Source organism: Tiliqua scincoides, chromosome 2 (assembly GCF_035046505.1).
Source record: "Tiliqua scincoides isolate rTilSci1 chromosome 2, rTilSci1.hap2, whole genome shotgun sequence".
Taxonomy (NCBI): Eukaryota; Metazoa; Chordata; class Lepidosauria; order Squamata; family Scincidae; genus Tiliqua; species Tiliqua scincoides.
Genome location: NC_089822.1, coordinates 245,635,982 through 245,662,097, shown reverse-complemented (window position 1 = coordinate 245,662,097; position 26,116 = coordinate 245,635,982). Strand labels below are relative to the sequence as shown.

The 26,116-nt window shown below is 45.7% G+C and overlaps 1 pseudogene; it reads left to right on the top strand.

Moving 5' to 3' along the window:
* Positions 1 to 20,646: 20,646 nt before the first annotated feature.
* On the top strand, positions 20,647 to 20,765 carry LOC136642371 (5S ribosomal RNA; annotated as a pseudogene).
* The last annotated feature ends 5,351 nt before the right edge of the window (positions 20,766 to 26,116 follow it).

The following is a 26,116-nucleotide window of genomic DNA, read 5'->3' as shown; positions in this document are numbered from 1 at the left end:
GGGCTATATGTCTTTAAAAAGCGTATGTCAGAAAAATATGCTTTTTGGAAAGCTGACACCTGCGTGCCAAAAAGCAAGCATATTTACAACACCAGAGTATCAACTGTTGTAGACGCGTGCCAGATCCATTCATTTGTATTCATGAATCGAAAGGAATGTTATCCCCAAACTGCTCCTCAACATTCTTCATTGTGAATATTCTCCGGAAGATTTCAGAATAATTACACAGGGTAACACAAAAACTGTTTATGCTGAATTTGCTGCCGTCGCTATCTTACAGCAGAGCGTAGGATGCAGGGCTGCCAGTTCACTGTCTCCTGCATAGCGCCAGGGGACCAGGCTGTTTGGGAGATGTAAGGAAAACTTTGTATATCTCCCCAGCTGCTGCCTAGTCCCCTATGGGACTCCCCAGATCTGCACAAGCTCTTTTGCTGGTGTAGATCTGAGGAGACTGCCAGGAGCATGTCAGGCCTGGACAGGCATTTGGATACAGTGGATGTTGGTACTGCTGAGAACTGTCATACCCTGACCTGTCCCCGATCCACCCTGAAATTCACCTCTCTACCTGCAAAACCATGCTGATTGCTTGTTTGCCCAGCACTACAGATGGTGCATGACCTTCCAGCCTTTGCACCAGTAGTAGAACTCTGCAGGCCTATGGAGAGTCCACCATGACAGTGGCCCTTGCACTACACCGGTGGACCTCCTGGTATGCTGGTGTACCACAAGAATAGGATTGGATCCTAAGACAATGATTGGATAACAAGTGTCTCATAGGGAAAGTTTGGTTGATGTATATTGTACTGGCTGCTCTTCAGAGGGCTGGTTTGTCCAAACTGTACTTCTACATGTTCAGGGTGGTTCAGATGAATTAAGTCCAGTATTCCAGCAATCAGCCTTGTATTGAGTAGGGCCTATGCTTGGGATCATTAGGAAGGGTATTGAGAACAAAACAACTAATATTATAATGCCATTGTACAAATTGATGGTAAGGCCACACCTGGAGTATTGTGTCCAGTTCTGATCGCCGCATCTCAAAAAAAGACATAGTGGAAATGGAAAAGGTGCAAAAGAGAGCGACTAAGATGATTACGGGGCTGGGGCACCTTCCTTATGAGGAAAGGCTACGGCGTTTGGGCCTCTTCAGCCTAGAAAAGAGACGCCTGAGGGGGGACATGATTGAGACATACAAAATTATGCAGGGGATGGACAGAGTGGATAGGGAGATGCTCTTTACACTCTCACATAATACCAGAACCAGGGGACATCCACTAAAATTGAGTGTTGGGCGGGTTAGGACAGACAAAAGAAAATATTTCTTTACTCAGCGTGTGGTCGGTCTGTGGAACTCCTTGCCACAGGATGTGGTGCTGGCGTCTAGCCTAGATGCCTTTAAAAGGGGATTGAACAAGTTTCTGGAGGAAAAATCCATTACGGGGTACAAGCCATGATGTGTATGCGCAACCTCCTGATTTTATAAATGGGCTATTTCAGAATGCCAGATGCAAGGGAGGGCACCAGGATGAGGTCTCTTGTTATCTGGTGTGCTACCTGGGGCATTTGGTGGGCCGCTGTGAGATACAGGAAGCTGGACTAGATGGGCCTATGGCCTGATCCAGTGGGGCTGTTCTTATGTTCTTATGGCCATTGGTCCATCTAGGTAAGCATAGTCAGTGAGACTGGCCACAACCATCCAGAATTGCAAACAGAATTTTTTCTCTACCCTATTGGAGATAGCAGGGATTGAACCTCATACCTTCTATATGCTAAGCACTTGCCCTACCACTGAGTCAAAGCCTGCCCCTAAAGCATACAAGGTATGCATGGAATCAGACCATAGTTCTTTTGCTATTGTCCCAAATGTGATAAATTTTCTAAATCCATCTGCCAAGATTTTTTCCCCAGGGCTGAGCCATTTCTCAATTGAAGATGCTGTGGATGGAGCAGAAATATTGTATACCGAGTGCAACATGTTTGCCAATTATAATTCTCCTTGTTCATCAAAATGATTCACAAAGTATGTTAATGAGGTGTAATTAGAATCTGCAGATTAGTTAACCACAGTCTTCGTTTCATGGCATATTTCTCATGGGCTCACGGGCTACTCTGAACTGCTCACATATGTACGTATGTGCATTTGTGCCTTTCTATTGGACCCTAAGTTTTGTTTGCTAAGCTAAAGGGCTTTGAGAAGAGCATCACTTAAATTTAGACAAGCGTGCAGAATACAAACCAGAACTCATCCTGACAAATTAAAGTTGAAAGCTCAGTTACTCTGCCATCGTAGCTCAGACAGTCCTTTTTTTTTTTAATGTTTAAGTAGTGACCAGACCTAAAAGGGAATAAATTACAGGTTGAGTAACCCCATCCGAAATTCCAAAATACGGAACATTCTGAGATATAGAACCTTTTTTTTTTTTTTTTTTTTACTATTTTGCCTACAGATATAAAATCACAAACTATGTTTCATGCTCAAACCTTGCTTCATGAACAAAGGTATTAAAAATATTGTATACAATTACATCCAGGCTATGTTTATAAGGGGTATATGAACCAATGATGAATTTTATGTTTGGGCTTGGGTTGCATTCCCAAGATCTCTCATTATGTCCAGGGGGCCCCGATACCTGTGGATCCTGTATCTGCAGATTCAGTTATCCATGCTTCAGGTCCGTGGAGCCCCTTGTGTACCCCCTCCAGAGGTGAGGGGAACTCTGCTCCCTTCACCTCCAGAGGGGTTTCTGAGCTCAGCAGAGTCCATGTACATTCGTCCACAGTCTATGTGCATTTTCCTGGTTTTAGAAGTAGGCTACCTCAGAATTCCAGGTGTAAGGGAGTGGCAACAGGACACAGATATCTTGTTGTCTTGTGTGCTCCCTGAGGCATCTGGTGGGCCACTGTGAGATACAGGAAGCTGGACTAGATGGGCCTTTGGCCTGATCCAGTGGGGCTGTTCTTATGTTCTTAAACTACAATTCCCAGGAAGCCTTGCAGGTCTCTTGTTATCTGGTGTGCTCCCTGAGGCATCTGGTGGGCCACTGTGAGATACAGGAAGCTGGACTAGATGGGCCTTTGGCCTGATCCAGCGGGGCTCTTCTTATGTCCTTAAGTATTCTAAAATACGGAAAAAAATTCAAAATCCAAAACACTTCTGGTCCCAAGTGCTTTGAAAAAGGGATGCCCAACCTTGAGTCAGTTATTGGAGAGGTTGAGCAAGTGAGCCCAGCCAATGGCAAAGACAAATGTTTTTGAGATGTTGGCTGCCATCCTAGGTACAATTACTTGGCAGAAGTTAGTTTTAGAGGATGTGCAATATTGTTCAATTATTCACGGTTTCAGGCCCCACTTGTTTTGTCATTCACTGATTCAACTGATTTTCATTTTGTCACAAATTTCTTGCCTCTCGATTTTCATTTCCCCATTTTTCATTTCATTTTCACCGCAAGGGGCAGGGGCAGGATGTGTACTTTTTAATGCAACTGAGTGGTAGCTTTTTTCTTTTCTTTTCTGGGAAAAATGCTTTTCTGGAAAAATGCAGGGTGGCCTTCAGGAAGCCTCACCCAAGAGGGGTTCCGACACTCCTTTTACACTTTATGTTGTTTTTTTCCAGCAAGCCCTTTCCCCTGCTGGCAAAGTCAGCCCCTTCTCCTTTGTCATGAAAATGAATGGACCCTGAGTGAACTGAATGAATGCCCCCCCCTCTCTTTCGTTTGTTTGTGTGGGGTTGATTCAGGGCCCAGAGGCATTCATTTCATGGAGAATGAAAATTGAACTGAAGGGGCTTGATTTTGTTCAATGTTCCATTCATTATGATTTGTGACTCAGAAAACAAATGTACACACCTAAAACGTGTGACCAAACACAGGGGCTTGTTTCTGAATAAGCACGCACAGGATTGCATTCCATGTGCTTGTTCAGTTAAATATGCGTTCCTTTTGTCAGGCCATTCCCTGGTAGTAGGAGTTTTTGCATAAAAATTGCTCAGTTTTCTTAACCAGGTGGAGCAGGTGAGAGAAAGGCCACTGCAGAGGGGGAAACACACAAACACAAAACACCTTACCTTGCTTCTTTTTTCTTTTCTGATAATTATTTGCTGGTCTCAAAAACCAACCAGGACAAGCTTTATTTTAAAAGTTCAAGAATGCAGATCTCTCTTCCCTTTCTTTGTGCACTTCAAACTTCAGCTGGGAGCATTGATTTAATCTCATCTCCCGCGATTCTGATTAATGAAAAGACATCTTTTTTCGGCAGTTAAAAAATAATCTTTGAATATTTTGTAACCTTTCAGATAAATGTTAAGGATAAGGCAGGAAGTTCTATAATTCTAGAAATTATGACAGCACATACATAAAGATGAAGCGGAGCCCCGATGCATTCATTGCTGTTGTTTAGAGGACCATCATTTAAATACCCATTAATAGGACAGTGGAAAGATAAACATTTGCAGTTTTAAAAAAGCAACCCTTTAAAAAAAAAAAGACTCCTTTGAAAGGTGGTTTTGCAGAGTCAACAGAAGCTTTCACCATTTCCAGTGCAGGATACCGTTAGCTTTGTGTTCTGAGGGAAGCAGAACCACAGTTTACAAGTTGGTTTAGGGAGCAGGTGTAGATTGCTGAGTCAGCAGAATCAGCAGGCACCTGGGACTGACACACCCTGGGTGTGACCAAGCCAGCACTGATTGGCTTAGCTGACTACATAAGGTTAGTCTGCTGGAGCTTCCAGTGCAGCAGTAGGAGAGTTGTTGGAGATAACTGAGGAACTGCTGCCAGTGATTGAGGAGGCTGGATACTGTATGTATATGTTATTACTGACTTATGGACTGAACCTTTGACTGTGTATTGTTGGAAACTGATTTGGATTTGTTATACTTGGACTGACTGCTCTATGTGCTGACTCTTGGACTGTTTACTGACTACTCTACTTGTGCTATCCCTTGCTCAAATACATCTGCTGAAAGTACTCTGCTGTATTTGCTGTTTTTCTTGCAACCTGCTCACATTGGGACAAAGCAGGGACCAACACCAACCATCCCATACAAAATTCAACCTTAACAGATACTATTTAGACCAGTGGTTCTCAGGCTACTTTTCTATGGCCAAATAACAAGATATGGACCATGAGAGGGGGAAGTGTTGTATGATCATATGAAGCAGGATTTTGCCCGTGCACTCCTTAATAAATCTGTGATACATTGATAGGGGTGAATGGCCACTTTTATTATACAGGTAAAGAGAGGGAAATGGGAGACCTGCAGCAAAAGATGATTACTTGTACTGTGGTAACTATTTCAATGGGAGGGGCGGCAGCTGTTTGCCTAACCCCCAGACTGGACATTCCCACCCTGATTCCAAGCTGCACCCATGCCAGGGCAGCACACACTTATCACAGTTAACCTTGGAAGGGGTCGAGGCAGCCAAACTGCACAAGCTCACTCCAAGCCAGGAAGCCTTTGAGGCAGTCTCTGTGATCCCGGCCAGGATATTCCTGCCCTGAATTCAGTACCCCTTTTTTTCTTGCAACATACAAATAGATGAAGTGTATTCCACAGACATGCATGGGATGATGGAAAAGAACTCAGGTGGCAGATAAAAAAGCCCAGGGGATTACACTTGAGGAATAGAGAACCAGAACAGAATCTTATCTCTAGGAAGCGCCGGCACAGCAGTTGCTACACCAGTGTGAGCCATCATAAAAATGCCATAAAGTGCTAGAGTCATGAGGCAGATCTGGCACAATGACCTGTGATGGCCTGCCAGTGTTTGATCCACGCCCCTGGCCAGCAGTGGATGTGAGTTTTGCGCAGAGCAGCCCAGACGCTGGGAGAGGGTGGAAGGTTATTCTAACTTGCCTCAAAGGGTTGTTGTGAGGCTGAAATGGTAGAGGGAAGGACCATGTTGTATTGACAGATTGTGGACATGCCCCACAAACTTGCCCTCAGGAGGAACGCGTTGATTGAAGGAGGAGCCACTTCTATTGTGAGGGACATAAGAGCTCTGCATTTATTCTGTTAGTCTGTGGTACTGTTGCTTGTGCGAAGCAAATGCACCCAATTTTGATCTTTCTCCCACGAGTCTGTTTCATTGCATTCATACCCATAAAGTACCTAGCCCTTCTGGCAATACACATGTATGCTGTCTTGAACTCCTTTCAAGAGCTGTTTCTGTAATCCCATTCAGAGCAGTGGGCTAGCTTTTTAACCACAGTAAAATGCCGCATGGAAATAACAGGAGGGGCTGTTTGAAGCCTTTCTTCTTGGGAGTGTACCTAAACCTCCGACACAATGGACAGCTGGTAAATGGTGCTCAATCAGCTAGCAGATCTGTTCAATGAATGTTTCCTTCCTGACCAGGAAATTTCCACCCTGCTTGCCTTTCAGATCTGTTCCAGTGGTCAATGAATGTTTCCTTCCTGACCAGGAAATTTCCACCCTGCTTGCCTTTGTTCCTGTTTATTTAACCAAGAGCAGCTAATTCATATTTCCTCCAGAAAGGTTTACACAGCAGGACAAACACAGGAGAAGTCGTCTGTGGAAAACAGGCCATTCAGGACTAGAGATGCCCAACTAGTGGATATGAAAAAGAAGACACCTGCATGTCTCACATACAGCCTCTGTGAAATGCTGTAATTCGTCTTACGGAGCCTGAAATCTCAATAAACTCTCCTTCGATTCATCACAATTGGGGAAATAATTGTAGGGTGAAGGATGAGGATCTGAGATGAGAGAATCAATTGGGAGGAGGGCAGGTCAGACTTTATGGCAGTGATTTTCAACTGGCATGCTGCGCTGGTGTGTCATAAAGCACCCACAAGTGTGCCACAGGAGTTTGGAGCACGGTACTGAAAATTGCTGAAAAACTCCTCCGGGTTCTGTGGCTCTGTTTCTAGGGAAACTGTCTGTAGTTAACAAATTGTCTCTCTTCCTCTGCCGGCAATTTGTTACTACAGACAGTTGCCCTAGAAACAGAGTTGCAGAACCTGGACAAGTCTCCAGGAAGCTGAAAATGACATCATAAGAGGTGAAGATCATAGCAAAGATTATAGAGGTCTGTGTGCGATAAAGAAAAACGTTAAAAAAAATCATGGTTTTATGAGATTCCTTTTATGAGTCTTCTCACACACCTTCAGGAATGCTGGGTTGGGAATGGTGGTGGGGAGAACTTCCTCAGTTGGGCTCCAAATTGAGTTGGAAAATTGAACAAGTTTCCTGAGTGCTCAAAAAATGGCTTAGTATATACGATGGGTCCAATCCCTTTTCCTGCTCCTCTATGCACCTCCCAATGCATAATCTGGGCCTTAGATTTCAGCATGAAAAGGCTTTGCAAAGAGATACTGTAAGAGCGGGGCAACGGCTTGCTCATCTGCCTGCTTCCCTTCCTCTAAACCCCTTCTCTCTGTTCTCCCTTTACCTTGTTTGCTGCTCTGGACTAGGTGCTTTCCCCACTCTCATGCTCAGCAGTAGGCAGCTGCAGTCACCAGCCTGGAGCCTGAAAGGGGTGACACTTCCCTCCTTTCTTCCCTCCTAACACTGCCCCAAAGCACCAAAGAAGGGAAGTGGATGGAGGCTGGAGGTGGGCAGGTGGGCAGGAAGGACGCAGGGAGGGAAAAGCTTTATTCTTCAGCTTGGACTAAAATCTGAATTGGAGGAGAAAGTTTGTGGCTATAAAGGTCACCTTGCATTTTAGCAAATATTGCAAGCTGCCAACATTCCTAATTCATAGCTGGGAACTGACCTAGCCCTAAAGGGGGCTGGTGTGGCTTCCATCAGTAGCAGATGGTAGGAGCAAGGGGGCAGTGGATTCGGGGCAACCTCTACCCCAAGTCTATTGCCACCTCCCTCCAAACCGCTGCTGACATAAGCCACATTGATCTGCTTTCTTACCATGCTCCATTGCACAATTTTTGCAAACCAGGAAGTGCAGGATTAAGGGGACTGTGTGAACCAGGAAATTCCTTTATTTGTATGGTCCCTTTGAATAAAACTGAAAGTCCATCACTTCCTGGTTTGCAAAAACCACATGACAGAGCATGGTACAGGGATTTTTTTTAGCTTGCTGAGGCAGAGTCAGCGGCAGACCTGAGGCCATCGTACCTTCCCTGGCCAGGACATCCAAGTTTCAGGGACATCACTAGCTTTGCAATGGCTTGTTTGTGCCTTTGAGCAATGGTGGGTGAGAAAGAAAGGGAAAGGGATGCTCACTATGCCATCTAATGACCATTGTAATAACTTACAGCCCTGCACTAACACAGGCCAAACACATATTTTGCTGTCTTAAAAGTTAGTCCTATTCCTGGGTATATTTGGGGTGCTGATTCAAAAAATGGCATCAGTTTTGCCCTATCATGTCTAGTTTTGGCATAGCTTCGTTAGTGAATGGTTCAAGCAGCTTCCTTTTGAGGAGGCCTACACCATGGTCTCCGAATGAGGAAGCTGCTTTCACTAATGAGGGCAAAACCGATGCCATTTTGGAATCAGCACCCCAAATTCATATACAAACATCATAATTTTTTTTAAAAAAGTTTTTCTGATCTTCAGTTTTGCAGGCCTTTGTAATAGCTGTTCTTTCAGCTGGAAGACCTCACAGCTTCGATGCTCAATTCCTTGAAGCAACAAAACCATGAGACTCTCTTGCTAGCAGAAGCCACAGGCATGAAGTGGCGCAGAGTCACTGCAGCCTGCCCTTTGCGTGTCCTGCTGAGTTTTCATATTAACAACTGCAGGGACCTCCTCAGAGCTTTAATTTCCTTTCTTGGTGTTTGGGGAGGGGAGGAGGAGAAGAGTGTCTTCTAGTTGCGAAAAGTATCACGATCATTTCTCACTTGACTTCTGATGGCACTGAAGTGTGGCTTTTGATTAGAATTCTTGTGAAGTGCCAGTTTCAAGGGGATCTGAGGAATTTTAACAAGTTTAGCCATGATGGATAACCCTCCAGGGACTCACATTTGTCCCCAAGAACCGATGGATGCAGAAGATTTTAACCTACAGTCTGAACATGTGGCTGTTTTTGTTTCATTTTTGGAGTCCGGGTACATCTCCGTGTGACCTCTTGCCTGAACTGCTCCAGTACCATCACTTCACATTGTGAATTCATCACACAGAACAATGCTTTGTAATGACATATCCAGACCAGGACTGGTTTGGGATGCTATTTATTAAAAGCCAGTTATAGTTTTACTGAGCAGATCTTTATCTGGGGGAAAAAACAAGCAAAACAGATGACACAAAAACAACAATGCAGTTTTTAAAAAAGGGAGGGAGGTAATGAGGAGAAAAAAAAGAAGATCTAATTGCAAAAAAATGAAAATAAAGACATTCCCAGACCAAAACATTATCTTACTAGGCAGAGCTAAAAGTTTCCACCATTGTCAAATTACAGGCATATGTGTGTGAACTTGTGACATCTGTTTAATTGCAATATAGTTAAGAAAGGAAACAGCATTTCCTAATCTCTTATGCATGCTTCACTGTAGGCCTTTGGTGGCAACTATTTGGTTTGAATAACTTCTCATTAGCATGGCTGTTAAATAACATATTCTGAAGTCATTAAAAATGGCAAATATGCCACTTGTAAGTGTGTCAGAAGTCCCTGCCCACAGAATGAAAACCAACACCCGCTCAGAATTGTTTGCTTCATTATTGATCAGTGCTGGTTTTTGGAGCTCAGCAATGGCCCTGAAACCCCTTTGCTAGACACATTTACAGGAAAGTAAGAGCCCAATCCTATCTCCTGCCATGCTCTAGCATGCAGCTGGTCTGAAAAGATGTGCGCTGCATGCTACAGTGGGGAGGGCACCTGAGGGCTAACAGGAGATAAGAAACGAACATTTTTTACTTACCCCACAAATGCCAGCAATTTTGGTAGTGTGTGTCTGAAGAAAGAAAAGAGGCAGGAAGGTTTTAAAAAGTGGTTTAAAAAAAGAAGGGATAAATTCTGGCATGTGTGACAGTTGCTGGATCCATCCCTTCTCTCTCCCTCCCTGTCTCTGGTTCCTCCCCAACATGCCCCATTACTACCCCTTCCCAGCCACCAACTGTCCCCCCATGCCAGCTTACCTGCCCCCCCCCCCGACGCAGGTCCATACAAACCTTCATCAGCTGTAGAGCTGGCACAGATCAGAGTAGACCTGGTGACCCAGCACAGGCTTGCCCCAGGGCAAGGGAACAAATGTTACCCTAAAGAGGTCTTCAGATTCTGAAACTCCCCTATAGCATACAGCAGGCCCTACATTGGTAACATTGCATAGCCGTGCAGGGAGTTGTGTTGAGATTGGGCCGCTACTCAGGTGTAACAAGGGGCACTAGTCCATGAACGACAGAAAGATGTCAGCTACCATGCATAACTCTAGTCGCTCTTGTGCACTTATACCCTAAGGACATAAGAACATAAGAACAGCCCCACTGGATCAGGCCATAGGCCCATCTAGTCCAGCTTCCTGTATCTCACAGCGGCCCACCAAATGCCCCAGGGAGCACACCAGATAACAAGAGACCTCATCCTGGTGCCCTCCCTTGCACCTGGCTGTTAAGACCCTGCTGTTAAGATCTTTGGCAGGGTGCTCAATTCCTTGTGCTGACATCTAGGAAGGCTTAGTTGGCGGGGGGGGGGGGGGGAGGCAAGAACAACTAAGCCTTCTGTGGCAACCCCAAAGTTTTAGAATTTCTTCCTCTGGAAAGTTCATACTACTGTATCTCTCCTCACCTTTAGGTGGCTTTTTAAGACTTGGCTATCCTGCTGTGCTTCTAGAACTGGCTGAGTTGGCTCTCTCACTCTCGTCCTTGTCTCCTGCCTTGTTTTTTTTAACCATGATTTTCATTCCCGTTTTTATTATATTGCTAGTCACTGTGAGTCCTTGAGAAAGCATTGGATGCAGAAAGCATCCAATATATTAATTTTTTTTTTTTTTTTAAATCTCCTTTCTTTTGCCAGTTATTTTAGGGATACCTAGACCTCCTTTAGTCCAGGCATATTAGCCGTTTGCACAGTTAGATGGTGAGGGCTAATTGGATGGGCTGGAGAAAGCTGGCATCTGCCAGCCTTGCACGGACACAGGGTCACAGAGACACGGGCACACCGAACTCCTGCAGCCTCTGTCGTAGGACAGGCCATTAGGATATTTGCGCCTCTCCACTGCTGAAGGGCAATTCACCCTTCCATCCTGTGCTGCTGCTTATGACTGAGAAAGGTGCCCTCTTGGATGGACGTGTGATCATCCGCTCTGTGACATTTGTGACTTGTGGCACTTGAAAAGGCTGGAGCAGCATTTTTGGGATTTTGCTGACAAACTACCAACACACACCTGGCTGAGCAGGTGTCTGTGGGTTTTGTTGTTTTTTTTTAACCTGTCTTTATGGCATTTATTAGGGTCAAGGGAATGCTCCTCCTCATCTCATTGCCCTTCTCTGCTTTGTCAGGTTTTACAGAAAGTAATTTTGGAACACGCACAAAAAGGGGTGTGTGTGTTTGCATGTGCAAGTGTGACTGTGATCAAAGGACACTTATGAGAGCGCTGCTCAGGGCATATTCTCCTCATGAATTCAAGTTGAACTTATGGTTGTATTTATGGTTAGCTAGCCTTCTGAGTACCGGCATATTAAGGCCAAACTACATGTGGTGCTTAATGCATCATTAGACTTCATGGTCGTCATTTTTCCTTAATACTAGCCAAAGGTGGGTGAGTGTTGATCCAGACTGGAACTACAATGCGTGTTGTTGTTGGCATCCTTCAGTTTTGGAAGACTATGGTATCACGCTCTGAATAGTGGTTCTGGAACAGAGTGTCCTCTCCAGTACGCGAAGCCTGAGTAAAGTAGATATGGAGAATAGACTGTTACCCACGCAGCAAATCCGCCCTCTCCACTTCACTGAAATAATAATAATAATAATAAAAATAACAACTCGGTATTTATATACCACCTTTCTGGTCATCGGATTACTCCTTTGACTTTATTCAAGGCAGTTTACATAGGCAGGCGTTTCTAAATCCCTCAAGGGGATTTTTACAATCATGTGTAATCATAGAGGTTCTCTCAATCATAGAGGTTCTCTTTTCAAGAACCAACAACATTTCAGATGGGTCTTCCTGCTTTGGTCTCACTTCTGGCCTCCAGTTCTCCCACGCAGGCTGACAAGCAGCTCCATCTCTCACATGGAGGGCAGCCAAGACGCTTCTTGCTCACACCAAGAACAGGTGGAATCACTCAGCTGGGCTTGTCAGCCGCTTCAAGGTCTCGCCATTCTCAGCCGTTCAGTGAGCTGCCGGTGTCCTCGAACTGGCAACCTTCTGATGTTATCTTCGGCCTAACAGAGGCTCTACCCTCTAGACCAGACCTCCTGCCCAATGGAGGGCAATAGAAAGGCAGGAGCCAATACGGTTGGTTCCAGCGGCGTCGCAGGAGTTGCCAGAATGTGACTGTGTTCAGCCATGAACTGCCTCAGGGACTCCGGCTCCGGATTTTGCCTCAAGGTTGACTCCTGAAGCCTTTTCTATAACTGGATGTAGCCACAAGGCAGTGGAGGTTTGGGATCAGAGTTTTCCTTCTCTTAGATGAGCTGCCTTCCCAGGCTAACGAGTCCCAGCTACCCGGTGGCTGTTTAGTCGCCTCTGACGACAAGTACAGCCAAACTGAGGGCCTATTCTTATCCCCCAGCCCCCAGGGAGCCCAACACAATGCGTGGGGAGAGTGTTTTCAACATTCTGCTTCCACCATGGGCTTAGTCCAGGTAATTGACTGGTAAACAACACTGGGAAACTGAGAGTTTAGAAGAAATCACACATACACACACACACACACACACACACACACAAATGGTGTTGGAGGTAAGCACAGCCTCCTTCCCAAAAAGGATATATGAAAACATAGCATGAAATCACCACTGCAAAATGCATTAATACGTATCCACATGGTGTTATTATACAAACTCTCACCTACTTGCAGACAGTTTTAGCTAATAGGCCCTCAGGAGCAAACTGTGACAACCAACACCGAGCTCTTTGAACAAAGACTAAGCAGCACCACAGAAAGAAAATCTAACAAACCAAATTGTCTCTTCACCCGGCACGACTGGGATTTCTCAGGTACCTTAATGAGGTCTGTAGTTATCCTGGAAGAGATAAAAAGGCAACTGAAGCCAGGCAACCATGCATGCAATGATATTTTTAGGAAAATGAAAACAAAGCTGGCCTAAAAAGGTATGCAGACCCTGTGCGCACCCACCACGTGCTTGCTAATATAACCACAGGCAAGGTGGTGCCTCTTGCCTCTGAGGCAAAAATGGGGAAAGGGGAGTGAATTGTTCCCCTACTGCCACGCATCAAAATGGCCCCACAGCAGGGCCGGACATGGTTTATGCTCCTGGGAGCTATTATTTTTTTTTGCCAGAACCTTGGACGCTACCAGCATAAAATGGCAGTTTGGGGAGGTAGGACATGTTGCAAAATGGCAGTTTCTTCAATAAACTGGTTATTTTCACACACACACACACAACCACCGCCACCACCTCACTAGTGCAACCTGCTTGACATTTGAGCTCAGTCTTTGACTTTTGAGCTCTGTCAGAGTGACCAGTAGTTCCAGAGTGATCTTCAGACTGCCCCAGCCCTGCAGACACTCTTACTTCTTCATTCTCAGTCACATACAGGGCAGCAATGGGGGCAGGGGAGAGGGCAGACCAGACCTGAGAGGGGGTGGAATTGGCTCCACCAATATCCCATTCCCCTTTCCAGGCTCAATCCCACAGCACGGGTCCACGTGGACCTGTGCCAGCTATTTAGTAGACCAGTGGGTCCCAAACTGTGGGTTGGGACCCACTGGTGGGTTGCAACCTGATTTTTGGTGGGTCACCAAAGGGTGATGGAAAGATCAGATAACTAAAAGCCTCAAGTCCTGCGTCTGTTCAAAAACGACCCTACAAACAGCACAGCTCCTGCAGTTTGCAAGTATGTGTAAATATAGACAGATAAATGTTTGAGGATCTTTTTTCTGATTATTATTACTTATAAATAAATAAATAAATAAAAATTATTTCTTTCTAGATCTCCTTTTTAGAAGTCTGGCAAACCTAGGTGGATCCCAATAGAGTGTCATTTAAAAAAGTGGATCCCTGTGCTAAAAAGTTTGGGAACCACTGTAGTAGACCCTTCCATGCTGTGGAGGTTTATCCCTTTTATTCAGAGGAGATTTCCTGGACTGCCACCTGCCATAGGTACAGTGGTTGCCATTTTGGCACCTCTGTGTCAGCAGCAGAGGGTAATGGATAGGATTGGGCTGTTAAACCATGTCAATTCTTGGGCTACAGGCATCTAATAGCGATTTTATCCTGGAATACAGGTGGAACTAGGGAAATCAGAGTGTTTACAGAAATCAGAGCCCTGTTCAGAATCTTTAATTGCTTAATACGATAAATATGTAACCAAGCAGAAATATAGTTTGGGAACATATGCTATTTTTATCAATGGAAAAAGACATTTTTTATTTTATTGTTTTTACCACAGATAGTGACACCCTGGGCCTAGGCCTAGCGTTGGCTTACAATGTAACAATCCAATGCTACATTGTCAGGATCAACTTGAAGTCTAAGAGGAAGTTGATTTTGCGCAGAAGAGTTTTATGATGGAATGGCAACTTACTCTGGAGAGTTCAGAAGGAAAAGTTCTAGAAGCGCTAATCATTGGGAGAGAAATTCTCATTTTTCTTCAAACTGCAATAAAGTGCTTGGGCAAGAGTTCAACTTCGTGAAGAGAAACTATCCACAGAAGTTGCCTGGCTTGTCTTTTGGGTGAGTTATTGCCCCACAGTGAGCTTTAGTGGGTTATTGAAGTCCTTTCCCGGCAGGATACAATGGATGAAGACAAGGTTTTTAAGAAGTGCTCTGTAATCGTTCCTGAGAGGCTCGAAGGCAGGAAGCGCAAGAATGATGACCACAAACATTTTGTAACAGTCCAGTAGGGCTGTGTCTGTTTTCCCATAATTTTCTGAGTAAAAAGCACTGTAACATGAAAGATAAGTTTAGATGGATATGTATAGATGCATACATTGTACATTGTTGGCAACCTTCAGTCTCAAAAGACTATGGTATCGCGCTCTGAATGGTGGTTCTGGAACAGCATCTAGTGTGGCTGAAAAGGCCAATTCGAGAATGACAATCCCTTCCACGCTGGGAGCAAGTGCAGTCTGTCCCTGGTCTGTCTCCCTGGCTATGGGCCTTCCTTCTTTGCCTCTTTGCCTCAGACTGTTGGCCAAGTGTCTCTTCAGACTGGGAAAGGCCATGCTGCACAGCCTGTCTCCAAGCAGGCTGCTCAGAGGCCAGGGTTTCCCACTTGTTGAGGTCCACTCCTAAGGCCTTCAGATCCCTCCTGCAGATGTCCTTGTATCGCAGCTGTGGTCTACCTGTAGGGCGCTTTCCTTGCATGAATTCTCCACAGAGGACATCCTTTGGGATCCGGCCATCATCCATTCTCACGACATGACCAAGCCAACGCAGGCGTCTCTGTTTCAGCAGTGCATACATGCTAGGGATTCCAGAACATTCCAGGACTGTGTTGTTAGGAACTTTGTCCTGCTTGGTGATGCTGAGGATGCGTCGGAGGCAGCGCATGTGGAAAGCGTTCAGTTTCCTTTCCTGTTGTGAGCGGAGAGTCCATGACTCGCTGCAGTACAGAAGTGTACTCAGGACGCAAGCTCTGTAGACCTGGATCTTGTTATGTTCCGTCAGCTTCTTGTTGGACCAGACTCTCTTTGTGAGTCTGGAAAACGTGGTAGCTGCTTTACCGATGCGCTTGTTTAGCTCGGTATCGAGAGAAAGAGTATAGATACACGCCTATGACATCACAGGGACTTCGGCCACAAAATCATGCCAGATGGTCATTCAAAGATGATCCTATGAGGAATGATAACTGTGGAACGAGAAGTGAATAAAATGTTTGGAATTTGCTTAAGACTGTGATAGCCCAATCCTATTCTTCTTCAGTGCTGGCAGAACATGTGTTCCGCTGGTGTACGCTGTTGAAAAGTTTTGTAAAGCATTTTATGACAGCATTACTGGCCAATGGAAAGGGCTGAACCTTCCCGTTAGTGCTGGTGGAGTGGGCGCCCGCTGGACCATTTAAGTCCAGCACAGGTGTGGGGTGAAGGTGGGGAGGGATGGAAGGGGGAGGAGATGGGGTGGGGTGGGCGGATTGAGCTTGGGAAGGGAGCAGAATCAGCAGTACCAGCGCACGCTGTATTCTTACCCCCTCCTTGGGCCTGCTTTGCCTGCACGGTGCAACCTAAACCTGCTCCAGCGATATCGCTGGCACAGGTCCAAGTTGACCCATACAAATGTCCTCTTATCCTGAGGAGGTCTCCAGCAGCCAAAATTCCTCCGTTGGACGCAACAAAGCCCATGCCGGAGCCCCTGCATCACTGTGCGGGAATTCAGTTAGGATTGGGATGTGAGTTAAATATTTTATTTCAAATAGTCCTTCATTACAACATATTGCAATATATTTGCTATACGTTTTCATTCATTTATTTGCACAGGTTATTATATTAATTTAACTGTATTTTTCCCTCCATAAGACGCACCTGACCATTAGACACACCTAGTTTTTAGAGGAGGAAAACTTACTTTTAAAGTAAACCTGCCCTCCCCCTGTGGCGCCTGCACAAATGAGGACCTTGCCCCCGCTGCGGACCTTGCCCACTTTGTTCTCCGCCTGCCCTCCCCCTGTGGCGCCTGTGCAAATGAGGACCTTGCCCCCAGTGCAGACCTTGCCCCCTTTGTTCTCCGCCTGCCCTCCCCCTGTGGCGCCTGTGCAAATGAGGACCTTGCCCCTGGTGCGGACCTTGCCCCCTTTGTTCTCCGCCTGCCCTCCCCATGTGGCGCCTGTGCAAATGAGGACCTTGCCCCCAGTGCGGACCTTGCCCCCAGTATTCGCTCCATAAGACGCACACACTTTTCCCCCCACTTTTTTGGGGGGGAAAAGTGCGTCTTATGGAGCGAAAAATACGGTACCTTGATTTGTAGCATAAAAATTGAAAACTGAAATTAAAAAAAAAATCCAAGGATTTTTTTAGAGCACTTTCTCCCAGATAAACCTGTCCACATATTAAGACCTACTGAGGTGAATATTTGGATTTATGACCTGTTGGGAAACAGAGGGTAGTCTCTGTGGTTCAGCTAGGCTATGCAAATCCCTTCTTGGGGAGGCCAATTCCTCCCCTCCCCAATGCCCTTCTGCTACTGTGTAGAAGACTGTCCTGTTTTGGCAGGAAGATAAGAACGAGGAACTTTCTAGATTACAGCTCACGCTCTCAGCCATTACAGTACACTATCTCAAGAGAATGCTTTTGATGTGGGGGAAAGAAATCAGATTTCAGAACCTATCGCCACTGTTATCATGACTTTTCAGGCTTCCATGAAACTTAATTGGCTCCCGTTGCCAAAAGGGATACAATAAAAGATGAGGCCTGCTTCTCAAATTACTGAGGTGCAGGTGCAAGTTCATGAGTTACCTGAAGATATGGAGAGACATAATGATGAAATTGGAACTGTAATTAAAGGCATTCAGCACTGCAGTCATACTTCATACCCCGGGGTTGCAAAGCTCTATAATCATGGGAAGCAGGGCCCAATCAATGTGCAGTCCTTTGGTAGTTCACTTCCTCCAGGTCACAGGAACTGCCAACCAACCTAATTTCAGATACTGAGTTTGCAAACCTATGTGCACTTACCTGGCAGTAGGACCTTTTGAACTCAGCAAGGCTTCTGAAAAGATATGCACTGTAAGTATGCCCTGAGATGACAGAATAGAAGCCAAATCAGATGGCAGGAACAAACACGTAAGAACTGTCTTGCTGGGGATCAAGCCCCACATTCATCTGATCCAGTGCTATGTCCCCAGCAGTGGTCAGCCAAATGTTAATATTGTATTAGTTAACATCTATCCTCTTCGGAAATGCTTCTGTCAATTATGTGCTTCTGTCAATTATGTGCTGTTCAAATATGTTTGCCACTGTTTGTTTTGTTGTCTTTTTGTTCTGTAACTGTATTAATATACGAAGATATGAATTATAACTTTAATGTTAATATTATGCTGTGTTGTTGCTGTTGTGTTATACATCTCCCTATACTGAACACTATCTCCTGATCTTGTCTGATCTCGGAAGCTAAGCAGGATCAGGCCTGGTTAGTACTTGGATGGGAGACTGCCTGGGAATACTGGGTGCTGTAGGCTTATACCATAGTCTTTCGAGACTGAAGGTTGCCAACCATACATTCCATCCTTTTAATCCACTTGGGATCCGTAACAGGATCTCCTATGGATACGCAAATCAGCAGATCAACGAATCCACAGCCACTTCCAGTTTGCTCATCAAACCAGTTGAGGCCTCTGGGAGGCCTTCTTAGGCCCGTAGAATCCACGGCATTCACAGTGAGTCAAATCTGTGGATGCTGGATCCGTGGATACTAAGGTTACGTTGTACTGGAGTTTATATTTTGTTGCATATGTTGCATTATTGTCTTTGGGGGGGGGGCGGACTTGCTCTGCTAGAACTGGTGTTCCAGCAGTGCAAGGTCCTTTACAGTGGTGTGAAAGTCGGGCCATTGTTATGCACTGCTGGGTGACTGCCTCAAATGGCAAGAGGCATGGGAGGAACTCCAGGAGTGGCTCCAGCTCTGAGTGGCTCTGCAGGTTCCGATGAGTTGGCGGGACGTGAGTGGAGGAGGGACTGACAGGGTGTGTTGCAAAAAGAACTGAGGTGTCTATCAGGGAGTGGATCTTGTGGCAGTTGCAAATGCCTGATCTTATCTTCCATTTTTCTGCCTGACCTGGAGACCCATAAACAATCAGGCAGTGGTGATATTTTTACTTTCTGCAGAGTGTCCATATTCGCCCCCTCCCCATTACATTTAGCACAGCCTCCATTGGCAAGACTGCATTCTATAATGTTGTGGGGAATAGGACTGGAACATTCCAAGGCGAGTGATGCTCATTTCAAATTTCTGCCAAGGCTTGCCCAGCCACATGGATGTACCATGTATATGCCGTACGTACGGCAATATTCTATTTCCTCTTTCAACAGGCATTTGGTGTATTGAATCTTCCCTGCACCATCCGTGGCAAGTGTAATCTGGATTTGGACTACTCCACTGGAGTGTCGGGATTCCAGCACGTTCCAGGACTGTGTTGTTTGGAACTTTGTCCTGCCAGGTGATGCCGAGGATGCGTCGGAGACGCCTGCAGAGACGCCTGCGTTGGCTTGGTCATGTCGTGAGAATGGATGATGGCCGGATCCCAAAGGATCTCCTCTATGGAGAACTCGTGCAAGGAAAGCGCCCTACAGGTAGACCACAGCTGCGATACAAGGACATCTGCAAGAGGGATCTGAAGGCCTTAGGGATGGACCTCAACAAGTGGGAAACCCTGGCCTCTGAGCGGCCCGCTTGGAGGCAGGCTGTGCAGCATGGCCTTTCCCAGTTTGAAGAGACACTTTGCCAACAGTCTGAGGCTAAGAGACAAAGAAGGAAGGCCCATAGCCAGGGAGACAGACCAGGGACAGACTGCACTTGCTCCCGGTGTGGAAGGGATTGTCACTCCCGGATTGGCCTTTTCAGCCACACTAGACGCTGTGCCAGAACCACCTTTCAGAGCGCGATACCATAGTCTTTCGAGACTGAAGGTTGCCAATACAATACAAATACTGGAGTGTCGGTGTATGAAGGAAATAGACAAGGTTCCATCTTTTCAAACCTATGCTCTAAGAAGCATCCCTTCAGCCTGGCATGACAATTGATGTGCTATCCTCTCTTTTCCCCTCAGAGAACACAGGATTAAGCACATACGTCATTGGCGTAGTGGATGTATTCCATTTAATTTTTCTCACATCTCACCAATTCCGTCTTATCTCCCTCTGCTAGCCATGTGTCTATGTCTCCCCATGATGGATTTAGCACAAATTGCTTTGTCCCCTTCTTTCTATGTGTGGAATTGAAAGATGACTGAATGCATTATAAGGACATGATGGTCTAATTGTAGAATCTTTTCTTTTCTTTTTTGTCTAGATCGTGTTCTTAGGACTTACCTTGGTCAGTCGTTTAATTGAATTGGATAGTGACAACACTCTGACATTGTTAAGGCTAATGGCCCGCTGATTTACAAGACAAGGCACATTTACTAGCAAATGGATTTTCGTAATTATTCCGCTGAACAATGAAAATAACAATTTGTACTTTGATCCACAACCTCCTAATGCACATACTTTATTCTTGCTTTGGTAAGACGTATCGTGTTCCTTTCCACAAGCCTGTTGTTGCTCTGAAAGTGCTTTCTCAGAAAGATGTCAGAAGGGCATTACATTTGTACAGAACTCTGAATGAATACCTTGAGGTTTTTTTCTGGAGATCATGGGAGGGATCAAGAACAGCCTTAGGGCAATTTGGCCAATTTGGCCAAACTGGGCCCAGCATCTGGTGGGGCCCCACACTGTGGTGAAGAGCAGAGCACCCAGAGCTGCAGCCAGCACCTTGCCCTGTAGCTGATGCTTCAGCATGGAATCTTTGTGAGGAGAGCATGGTGAGCAGTGCATTGTCGCAGGGCGGCCCTCCCTCCCAACACCCCCGGGTCCAATTGGTTTGGAATTGCCTCTCCTCCCCATAGCCAATTGGCAATTATGATGCTGCTACCCTGCACATGCCTGATCTTGTCTGATCTTGGAAGCTAAGCAGGGTCAGGCCTGGTTAGTACTTGGATGGGAGACCGCTTGGGAATACCGGGTGCTGTAGGCTTATACCATAGTCTTTTGAGACTGAAGGTTGCCAACCATCATTGTGCTCCTTGCCATTGCCAATCATTTGGTGAGCAGGGGGTCCTGCAAAAACGTTTGGCATTGGGCCTCACAGCTCCTAAGGCTCCTGAGAGGGACGTTTGGGGTTTTGCTACCTTATAGGATCTCCCCCTGTCCTGAAACCCACTGGAGACCGGAGCATCGCTGCATACATCCTCTTTCTTTTCCAATCGTCTTGCAGCTCCCATTTTCTCATAGCTTGATGCAAATTAGTTGATTTGACCAATTAATGCCAGAACTGAGAGGGTAACTCCTGTTTTGCAATGAAATTGCTATACATATAATTTTCTAGAAGGCATGAAGCTCCTGTCAGGCTCCTCCCCCATTCTGCTTAGCAGCTGTCAACCCAATCCAGACCAACACTGGATCAAAAGCCAAGCCCTAGCACTGATAAAGAGCCTAAAGAACCTCCAGTGTCAAAGCACCCCAATTCTATTGGCCTCTCCCAGGCCAGGAACTTTGCACTTCCTGATATCTGAATACCGGGGTGGCAACCACTAGACAGGACTGCAGAAAGGAGAAGAAGTGCAAGATTCCAACCCAGAAGGCTGCTCCATTAACCCATTTTTGCCCAGCCCACAGGTGTACACATTTGGTCCCTGTTGCATATATGCAACATTGGGCAGAAATGGCTTAAGGGCCCCACTTAGGATTGGGCCCTGATATTATGAACTTGTAATATAGTGGGAGCTGATGCAGTGGTTCATTAGGAGAAACAATGGACAATGTTGTTGTCAAGTAGGCAGGTGAATATCCATCCTTACCTTTAGGTTTCAGAAGAGACATCGTGTATCACAGACAGCACCATGCAAGTGTGCAGTTTTGTCTGCTGATGTCAGTAGCCCACACCCAAACCTGAATAGTTATCCAGTGGTGTCACTAGGATTTGCATAACTCGATGTGGGAGACCAGCACGTCACCCCTATGGTGGACCTCCTCACATGCAGTGGGTGGGGTAAACCCCCCCCCGGCGATGGGCATGGGTAATGTGCCATCCCACTGCACCGCACCACTGGTTTTTTGGCTGCAACTTTTGATAGTATAAAGATATTTCAATGCGGTTTGTTTCATTGCATTCTGCATATCAGTTGATAAATAACATGATGGCATTATTCAAAAATACCAAGATTTAAAATTTTTGGCAAGTAGTGGTGTCACCCCGCCCCTCGTGCACGTCACCTGGTGTGGCCCAAACCCCCGTAGCAGCGCCACTGATGGAGACCTCATATCCTGCATGACAAAAGCATGAAACTAGCTGCTTTTGAGTCAGACCATTTAACTCAGTTTTGTCTACAGCAGTAGTTCTCACACATTTAGCACTGGGGCCCCCTTTTTAGAATGAGAATCTGTCAGGACCCACCAGAAGTGATGTCATGAGTGGATGTGACATCATCAAGCAGGAAAATTTTTAACTATCCTAAGATGCAATCCTACCCTCGCCAACCCAGGCCCATTTACTTTCATTGTTAAAAGAATATACATAGTAGATTGTTAAAAGTATAGGTCTGTAACATTTCCCCAAATGCAGTCGCATACCATGGTAGCATCAAGTCTAATATATTAAAAAGAAAATATGGAAACGAATGGGGACCCACCTGAAATTGGCTTGAACCCATCTAGTGGGTTCCGACCCACAGTTTGAGAAACACTGGTCTACAGTGATTAGCAGCAGATCTCCAGGGCTTCACACTTTGATTTTCTCCTGCTATGCATAGAGATGCCAAAGGCTGAAACGGGGACTCTCTGCATGGAAAAAGCCTGCACTCCACCACTGAGCTATGACCTCTCCCTTATGTTATCCAAACAAAATGGAGCGCTTGCTTTATATCAGCTGTTCTGCAAGAGCATGAATAGGTACTTCTGAAATAGCTTCATACATTTGTGCGACTCGGCCTGTATGACTCTGCATTTATTAGGCAATCATACTGTATTAAGTCCATGCTATGGCTTCAATTTTTTTGCTGGAAGATGTCACTGTGTCCTCTTGGGTTCTATAATTGCCTAACAATTTATGAAAATGCCCGTTTCTTATTCATTAAGCCTTTTATAACACACGTTTTTAGACCCTTAATAGAAAGCTTGACCTTAAGCGCTCTGAATATTAATGTCTAAATAAAAATGACTGAATCTTGATTGGAGCTTTCTCCAAGAACCAGAATCCCAATCACAGCCAATAAACAGAATAACTGAATCGCAGAGAGCCAGTTTACACAATACATTTTTTCCATGTCACACACTATGGTTATCTACATGAATAAGGACAAGGAATATGACAAGGAATAAGGAACAAGCTTAAGACGCTGTATTGTGTGGTGCCTCAAGTTCCCAGTCATTTTTCTTTCTATGTCAGTGATTAGACCTTCTGAAAAACTAGCAAAATGTCTCTCTATGGGGAGTGGAGTGTGTGCTGTGAGGGAGTCTATAAACTGCAGGCACCCTTGGTGTTGCTCTGTGCCTTTGTGCCCTAAGACTGTTCTGCCAAATATCCCAACTCCCTTCTAATGCCCGCTTTTTTGCTAATTAACACCCCCCATTTCCAAGTTGCACAGCTGTGGTGTGCAAAGGAATAAACACAGAACTTCTTCTCTATTGCAATTAACAAGAATTTATTGCTACAAGCACATACACTCCCTGCAAGTCCTCTTGTCCAGAAGCTTTCCCTCCCCAAAACTCCACTTAACTTAGTGGGTGGAGGTCTGATGCCTCCAGTCGAAGTCCAAACCAGTCTCCAAAGCACAGTCCAGTATTCCCAGTCCAATCTTCTGAAGTAGAGTTCCTTCTCTCCGGCAGTGTCCTCTCCAGCAGAGTGTCTCCTCCAGCAGGGTCCTGGCAGTCCTCTCTTCTGTGTCCTCCAGCAGAGTTCTGGCAGTCCCCTTCTCCCAGTGTGGGTCCATCTGGGTTTCCCTCTGGGTCAGCGTCCCGCTTCTGGCTCTGGGTCAGGGTCCTCCCTCTGGTCAGTGGCCTGCTCCTCGCTCTGGGTCAGGGTCCAGCTTCCGGCTAGGTCAGCGTCCCACTCTTGGTCCTGGGTCAGGGTAGCTCTGTCTCCTTCCAAAGCTGCCTTTTATCTTTGGATGTCTCATGGTCCAAATGCAGCTCAGCTGTGAGCTACCTCATTAGCTCCAAATTAGGCTCAGGTGAGACATCCCTTCAGTCCATGTCCATTCAAAGTCCCATCAAGGTCAAATGAAGCTCAGGTGTCCATCCAGGTCTCCATTGGTCTTGATTGTTTACAGCTGTGGAGCCAGCCCTGCCCTTCCCAGAACTGTCAAACAGCTGTCAAAACAGGGAATAGCTGTCAATACCACATCATCCACCTGATGATCTTCTGGTCTTCCATTACAGAGACACATTAAAGGGAGGGCACGAGGATGCAGGTCATTTGTTGTCTTGTGTGCTGTCTGAGGCCATTGTGAGATACAGGAAGCTGGACAAGTTGGGCCTATGGCCTGATCCAGCGGTGCTCTTCTTATGTTCTTATGTACATTGAATCCCCACGAGTGGAGACACACTGAATCCCCACAGGGCCACCTAGCATCAGCGTAGAGGGCTTGTTTTGTCCCTATCACAACATTGTTTCCCAAGAGTCATGTTAAACTTTTCTCTGAAAAAATGAAAGGCAACTATTGACTTCTGTGACAAGAACCGTGTTTAGGAATACATTTGGGGTGGAGATGGGGCAACTAGCCTGACTCTGGTGACCACAGTATATGAGTAAAGGGGAAGGTTTTTCCCTACTCAGCTGTAACCTTAATTTGCTTTGCTTTGTTCCATAGAAGCTATCCCAAAGCACGTTTTTTTTTTTTTTTTTGGTTCCAGAAATACTGTAAATATCCCGACTCTAGTTCTGTTTATTGATGCGACACTGGAGTGTGACAGAACTTTGGACTTTTAAGAGCACAACAAAGGGAATGTTACAAACTGGTCTCACACACACAAACGGCAGTGAAGCGGCAACTATGAAACCATCAGCAAAAAAGCAACATATAACTGACAGGGGTCCCTAGGAGGTTCTTTCCTCCTCAGATGCCAAGGGGAATAAATATATTTTGAAATCCTGCTGGAAACCAGAGAGAGAGAGATCGAGAGAGAGAGAGAGAGAGAGAGAGAGAGAGATCACATAGCATGGAAAGGGAGGAAGTTCATTTTTGTGCTTGTTTATATAGCTTTTGCCAGCCCAGGCATAAGGTGACCTTATGTGGTTTGCATCTGCAGCAGATGTTAGGGGTGAGGGAGGTGACAGATTTGGAGTGCGCTTCACCTCAAGTCTGCTGCCACAGCTGCCTCTCTCCCACAGCATGCCATGGCAGAAATGGCAGCAGCTAGTGGCATCCCAGGTTGCACGGCCCCTACTTCAAGAATTATTACCCCCCTCTTTTTCCTGTTGTGTTCATGGGCTTGTCATCGGATAATGCAAATCACAAGTTTCTACAGTTGGTCTAGTTTGAGAAATATTTTCATATTGTGAGTTTGAGAAATATTTTCATTAGCATGAATGCTTGAGAGTAGCTATGCAACATTTAGCTTTAGTTACCAACATTTTCAGTCTCGGCTGGGCTAAATAATTGTACTGTTTAGACTCTGACAAGTTAAAATAATTTGTTCAAGGATGAGGGCCCCTCTGCTGAGCTGAAAAAGGAGCCCAAGAGGGTTAGCAACTGTTACCAGCAGTGACATGTGGTGTGAGCAAGATGTCTGGATAAATTGCTGCTGTTCCCAAGGTTATTCCTTTTAGTGGGAGACGTATCAGAAACCCTAACAAGGTCTTAATGCGGCACAGCTAGTAAAATAAACTTGCCCACCCTGTCCAAAGCTCTGGACTAATGGTGCATCCCAACCTTTTCCTGATGTTCTCTGACAGGTGTTTATAGAGCATTATATAAAATGGAGGCTTCAGAAGGTAGCCTGGGGTGAGAACGACTTAAAAGCTAATTTTGAAAAATAAGCAGATGTTAAAATGTCTGGTCTAACTAAGTTCATACTTCAAGTCAGTGATGGATGATCTTCTCTCGGCAACCATTTTGTGCAGAAGACGTGTGTGTGGTGATGTTTTCATGTGTCCATTTTTAAGATCATCGTTTCTAGAGAAATGAAGGCTTCCACCCTTCTTCTGATTTTAGTTTGCTCTTGTGTATTGAGCACCATCTGCCTCAATGGCTGTGTTGCTACTGAGGTAGGGAAGCACCCGGGTGCTCCTGTTTGTTAACACCCCCCCCTGCTTTGGGACAGTCAGCCCATGTCTGGAATGGCTCCAGTTTAGAGCCAAAAGGACATAGGGGCAGGGGAGAGGGCCCA